The following is a 6,981-nucleotide window of genomic DNA, read 5'->3' as shown; positions in this document are numbered from 1 at the left end:
AATTTTTTTTTTAAGAATAATGTTGGCTCAATCTGTGGCCGATGTCATAAAGTTATTAAATTACTCACAAGGGTAACTGAATGATACGACTGACAGGATTGAGATGAATTTTTCTTCATTCTTTGAAATTCAAACTGAATTTTATGTGGGTTTAATCCGAATGTTACTGAAGTCAGTTAGTTGAATTAATGACCAGGTAGGTTTAACATTAAAAGTATTTTCCATATGATCACAAAGTATGCACGCAGTTAGTCTTATCAAAGCAATCAGTTTATCTTTAAGCCTCAGCTTCAAATAAATTTTAAGCTTCATAAGTTTAGGAATCAGACTTTTTTTATTTTTTTTAATCTAAATTTGTTCATGAATGCAGCGCAAGCTCCAGGCCAGAGCTCAAAGATAATAATATATCATTTCCTGAAAAATCTCAGCTGCACTGCAAAGATTTATTTTGGATTAAACCTTTGTAGGAAATCTCTACGTTGTGGTTGAATTTCAAAGCTCAGAACGGAATGGAGATAAGTTATTTTAATTATTATTTTTAAATTTTTTAAGTGACACAATGAATACTTGAGTACCTAAAAAATATAGATAAAATTCAAAGAAACGGGATATATAGGTACTGAACTGATGGAAAACTGATATATTGGGACGGAACTGATGGAAAACTGATATATAGGTAAAGAACTGATAGCGAGTTGGAGCGGACGTGTTTTAACCGCTCCGGTTTGTTTAATCCTTTCAAAAGGTTTCCCTTGTTAAGAGATTGGTGAAAAATGTTTAGCATCCGTGTTTTATATAGTGCTTACCTTCTCATTTACGAAATGCGCGTAACTTCTACCATTTAGCCGGAATTTGCAATTATTATAGCATTTTAAACCGATTAAATTTTGAAAGTGAAGCCACAACAAAGATTCTCAACGCAGTCGAAGATTTTATACCTAACCCCTTAAGTGTCAAGTGGTGTCGAGATTTACGGGACCTCTTCAACCAAGGATATCTACCTAGAAAACAGATAAGCCATATTTTATTTAAAGTTTTTGTTTTTGTTTCTGTTTTTGTTTATGTATTTTGTTACAGATAACACACATACACTTCACTTGGACTTTGGTTCAAAATTTTGCTTATGATAGCCTGCGATAAGCGAGCCCTAAAGGTCTGAGACAGAGGTATGAAATCGTCGGATCACGACAATAGAAAAAATTGTATTTTTTTGCTGGATTTTATTTAGGTATTAGAGCCAGGAAAGAGTCTAAAAGGGTCGAGAGGTTACACTAAGTGGCATGAATAGCTAAGAAATGACTAGAGAGACTAAAATAGACTAGGATGAGGTGATTTTGCACAGCGGTGCTGCCAAGGTCTGTTATCTATGTGAGGATATTGTGTCAGCGCTCTTTATTAGCAGCAGACATATGTCAGCGCTATATTAGCAGCAGACACATACCTGAACGGATGACGAACCTCGTGCTGGCACTGTTGGTGGACGGGGTAGTCTCTCTCGCTGCAGTAGCTGGTACAGTTCCTTCACCACCTAGGATTCTTGCAGCAGAGTCTCCATCTTCTATCTTCGTCGAACGTCACAGCGGTGCTGCCAAGTTCTGTTATCTATGTGAGAATATGGTGTCAGCGCTCTTTATTAGCAGCAGACACATGTCAGCGCTATATTAGCAGCAGACACATACCTGAACGGATGACGAACCTCGTGTTGGCACAGTTGGTCTAAATAACAAATGTAGATCCTAGGAAACAAATTGTACAGCGCCCTTGAGGTGATTTTTCACAAAAACGGCACACTACAAATTATCCAATTATTATTATTATTATTAAAACTGACGCCGCCAACTCACATGAGATAAGTTTTAGTTGCAACCTTATATTTTTATATTTTAATTTCTGTGACTTAATTAATGTAAAATAATATGTGCCTATTAAACATAAATATTTCATATACCCATAAGAGCTACTGGTTCTAAGACCTTGTTTAATTGTTACAATTCCAGGACTGAGCTTTTCAAACATTCGCTTGTACCTAGATTACATGAAGTTAGTAATAGGTACGCAGATGTAGCGGATCTGTTTAACTGCACAGAAGCTGGGTACAAGAAGGCTTTACTATCATATCTTCTAAATCATTACTAATATAACGTAAGTCTACTCATAATTGTTGATAAAAATATTTGTATGTACTTGTATCTCCTTCTAGTATTAATTTTATACTTTCTGTCGTCATTTTATGATCAAATGCCACAGTTAATTGTAATTCTGTGACACGTAATTCTGGTAATTGGTATATTTATACCGTTGATATTCTTAAATAAATAAATATATTCCTGGTGAAATAACACCATTTCGTATCGTAACGGGTGTCACTTGAAACGGTTTTAGCCATGTTTGTTAACCATATCTGAATATCCAATTGGGGATTCCATAAAACGTCTAGCTCCAGACTAGCGATTGGTCATGACACATTTTATTAAGAGCGGGAGTCATGATACCAGCTCAATTTATTCGTATGACTCAATTGAAAGGAAGCCATGAGCTCGGAGCAATGAGAATACTGTGCTCGCCCGATACGACTACGCGACTGGCCAATACGTCTCCCCGGTTACGGTTCCCCCGCTACAGGGCTCCCCCGATACGGCTCCCAGCTTACGATCCATGGTACGGTTTTTAACGGAAGTTGTACGAATACGGCTCATTGTGCGGCTCATTCATGAACAACTCATTATCAAATCTTATTATTACTGCATACGGCTGAGAGCAGTTGGGACTGTTGTTGACACATAACAAAAAGCTTACTACAAAGTCTTGTGAAGCTTAATATTTTTTTATAAAGTTACTTTTCTCTCTTCAACCCATCCGCACGAATCAGCCAAGCAAGCAATATGATTTTCTAGTAAAATACATAAGTTTGGGAATAATGCTAGAAAATATCCGCTCCGCTTGGCACAATATGTGAGCGCTGTGATGGGGTTGAATGTGGTTTTAATTCCAGCTATTACCAGGATTATATTCTGAAATTCGGTTATATGATTAGGGATTTTAATGGAACCTCAAAAGTGAGGAGATTTATTATTATTCATATTTTTTACTGCACCGTAGACCAATAATTCCATTTATGTACGTATAAACGTTACGGTTTTTTATCTTTCATAATAAAACATTCAAAAATCTATGGGTACAAATTTCTTTATAGTGATTTTTTTAGTCCGTGTAAATTTGGATGTACGTTCCGTTTCCGTTTCAAGATGATGGCCGTTTAAATGTTTCAGTCAAGATTATTTTTTCAAATAAAAATTCGGCTTTTTTTTACTTTCTCATTTACAATTTTTCAAAATTATGGTACGTTTTTTACATTAGCTGCACACAGGAGGCCCTGAAAAATTAATTTCTCAAGGGGCTTTTGCCGTCTTTGGGGATGCTGTGTGTAGGATTTTTCTAACTGAAGAAAAGAGACGAAGTTCTGGGAGGGAAAAAAGGTATTAGGGCTCACTCCCACTCTTTTGCAAAGCGTTGGGTAGAGAGAGTCCTTCTAGAAAGTTCAAAAGGTCTCCTCAACCAGTCTCTCCCGATACAGCCCACCACGCAGCTGGAGGGCAGATGAATCCGCCATCTAGACCTAGAAAAACCTCACCCCATAAACCCGGTCACCTCTGCTAAGTCACCAAACGAAACGAACCTTTTGGTATGACCGATCTTATACGTGTTTGTTACTCAAATCTCGCCTGTCAAATTGAATTGTAATTATTATTATTATCTTTACCGAAAAAGACTTAAGCCGGGCTTCCAAAAAGTAAAATCATATCGTTCGGATTATGATAATATTAGTTAGCTTAGTGAAAATAATTAATATCCAGTCATAAGATCATTCATAAACAAATCAATAATTTTTAAGACTTTGAAAACGGTTTAGTAAATTTGACCGTAGTTGTGGCAAATATCAAACTGCTTTATTTAGTATCATATTACTCTGAAAAAAGCGATGTTTACCGCAATTTTATAAGGCGATACAAACAGTATACGAGCTGATAAATATTATGAGTATCGTGGGAACCGAACTCCCCTAAAGCTGATTACTTCACTATCCCCTTTCCTTCATCGCTCGTAAGGAGCTGACAGAGTTTACGACTCCAACTACCCTTAAGAGTTAATAACATCTCGTCTCGTCTCTCAGATGCAAAGGGTACAGTACTGAAAAGATGTTCGATGCATCGATACGAATTCAATCCATTTCGACGAGCAAAAATAAAACGTTTCATTATAAAATAAATCGAAGCTTATGGCGCAGATTACGTCAATCAAATAATACAATCATCAAGATTAAGAAAGGGATACTCGGATGGTTGGAACTACAAATTTTGAGCAGAAGATTGAAAAAAATAGCGCCAGAGGGATCTTATACTTGAGTCAAGTATTGTGAAAAGTATAAATTGCCCAATTTTGATACTCTGTGAGGCTGAATAAAGTGGGGATGCGATGAAGAGAAAGGTTCGAAGCACCTGGCTATTCAGATCTGGTCACTAAACACGGCCAAAGCCATTTCAAGCAACGTTTCTATTCTGGGGGTGGTATTTCATCAGGGCGATATTAAGAATTTCACTCAGGAACAAGGTGAAAAATATACCGATTTTTATCTTAAAATAATACATTTAAAATCAAAAATACACTTTGTAATACACCACTTTTATTTATATTTATTAATAAAAAAAGTTTTTTTTACATTAGCTTCACACAGGAAGCCTTTAAAAAAATCGCTCAAGGCCTATGTTATCGTTTGGGATGCTTTGTGGAGGGTCTTTTTAGGGAAAGGGAGGAGAGAAAGTTCTGAGAAGGAGAAATGTATGAGGCGCGGGTAGGAATTTGAGGGTCAATATGTCCAGGAATAACGGACAAAATAATCAATCCCTCCCACTGCAGTGCAAAGCGATGGATCGGTAGAAAGTCCGACTGGAGAGGTCAGAAGGTCTCTCAACTAGTCTCCCCCGATCCGACCCGCCACGCAGTAGGTTCGGCCAAGACTTAGGAAAACCTCACCCCATGAACCCAAGCACCCCTGCTAAGTCACCAAACGTAGCTTAACCCTTTGGGTGACCAATGGCAGGGGTGTTAGTTATCCAATAAATTCTTCCGTGGCGGCGGTACTCGTAACCGCCTACCAAAATTAGTTTATAACAAAGTGAGTTTTTCATTTAAACTATAATGTCACACCCCCAAGTAATAAATCTCCGTGGACATTGATTAAACAAACTTCCACAACATATCTTCGATGCTACTAATAAAAACCAATTTAAAACTGAATTGGATTCTTAATTGGAGCGAAAAATGAATGGACTTATTTTAAATTTTAAAGAAGTCAATTACTCTTAAACTTACTATGAAATCAGATATGAGCTCATCAGCAATAACTGCTTGCTCATAAAATAATTATAATAAAAACTTTTATTTGCTTCCTATTAAAAATAACCCAAAACCAAAGTTGTTTTCGAGACGTTCTTTCTTGGACAAAATAATTTCTCTTTGAGTGGAAAAGTTCCAAAAAAATTCAAGGCGGTGGATAAAGATACCGCATCCGCAGGTAAAACACCTGCCACATCTCAAGGCGCAAATAAGTTGTTCCATAAGGATAATGATGACATTACGGCGCCTAATGTTCCCGCTTCCCCCCGGGTTAATAACGCCAGAATGCTCGCTACTTGCTTGTTCGGAATTACACCTTTCGTTGTTGCAATATACCAAACTGTTTTTGTGACGAATTAAAATTAGCGTTATTTTTAATCACGGATGATTTTTTAAAAGCTTTTAAAGCTCCAATGGCCAAAATATTAAATTTTATTTAGTACTAACAATTTTTCGAGCTGTAAACCTTAATGGTTCGTTGTTTGTCCATCCGTCACATTTGACAACTTCGTAGTTCGACAAACAACTCCAGCGAAACGGGAGTATTTTCGAATTATTTCAGAAGTGTATCATTACAAAGTGTTATATTTTATTATATTGTGATGAGGAATTAAAACACTATTTTATCAAAGCAACATTATTTACCCTGGTCGACAACCATTCTACAGGTAGCATTAATAATCAATAATAAATTATAACACATATAAATTCTCTTGAAATTACATCACACTATTCATATTTATTTTATTTATGTTATTTATTTTATTTATTTTAGTTATTTTATTTATTTAACGCCCAGAGGGCTTTTACATGTAGGTGGTAAAATTTTAATGACACATTTGAAACATAAAGAAATAATAAAAATAAATTTACATTAAAAAATAATAATGCAGAAAATAACAAGAACATAAATTAAAAAATACAGGGATTTGACTGGTTTACAAAAATATAACTTCCATTTAGGAATAGTGTTGAAATAAGTCTTTTACGTAATCCACAAAATTGGCAAAGTTAATATTAAATATATCAATATTTACATAAAGTAAAAAACACACATCATCTACAAATATTACATTTACTTTCATGGTACAATTTATTGATATATTGTTATTTGTTATTGTTCTATATATAAAATTTTTATTTTACAATGATTTATCAACCTACGACACTCCAAATAACGTGGAAATTTTGCTTGTTGAAAAAGGTAGAGGAAAGAAAAGGGATTCAAAAATTATTTCGAGTACATAATCATATTCGGTCACTAAAAAATATAAGAACAGCGCAAGCAATGTTTCCGCTCTGGAAGAATCTTCTACACTGCTTATCTAATGTCACTTAATGGTGTCCTAATTCGGCGTTAACGCAAATGTTACGATGGTCTACATGAAAGACAATATAAATCTAGACTTCCCTCGTTAAATGACTGATCTGAACTCTAGAATCATGAAGAACTCTAAAACCGTTTTTGATTTGCTTCTAAATTCCGATTGCAAGGCCATGTTCAAAAATGTAAAAGGATACTGGCTACTTCTGGAAAGAAAAATCTTTTAAGCCTGCAAGAAAATGTCAGCCAGAAAAAGTACAACC

Source organism: Hesperophylax consimilis, chromosome 12, assembly GCF_061612785.1.
Source record: "Hesperophylax consimilis isolate HC1 chromosome 12, BYU_Hcon_1.0, whole genome shotgun sequence".
Lineage (NCBI taxonomy): Eukaryota > Metazoa > Arthropoda > Insecta > Trichoptera > Limnephilidae > Hesperophylax > Hesperophylax consimilis.
The sequence above is the reverse complement of the archived record's forward strand: the minus strand, read 5'-3'. Positions refer to the sequence as shown.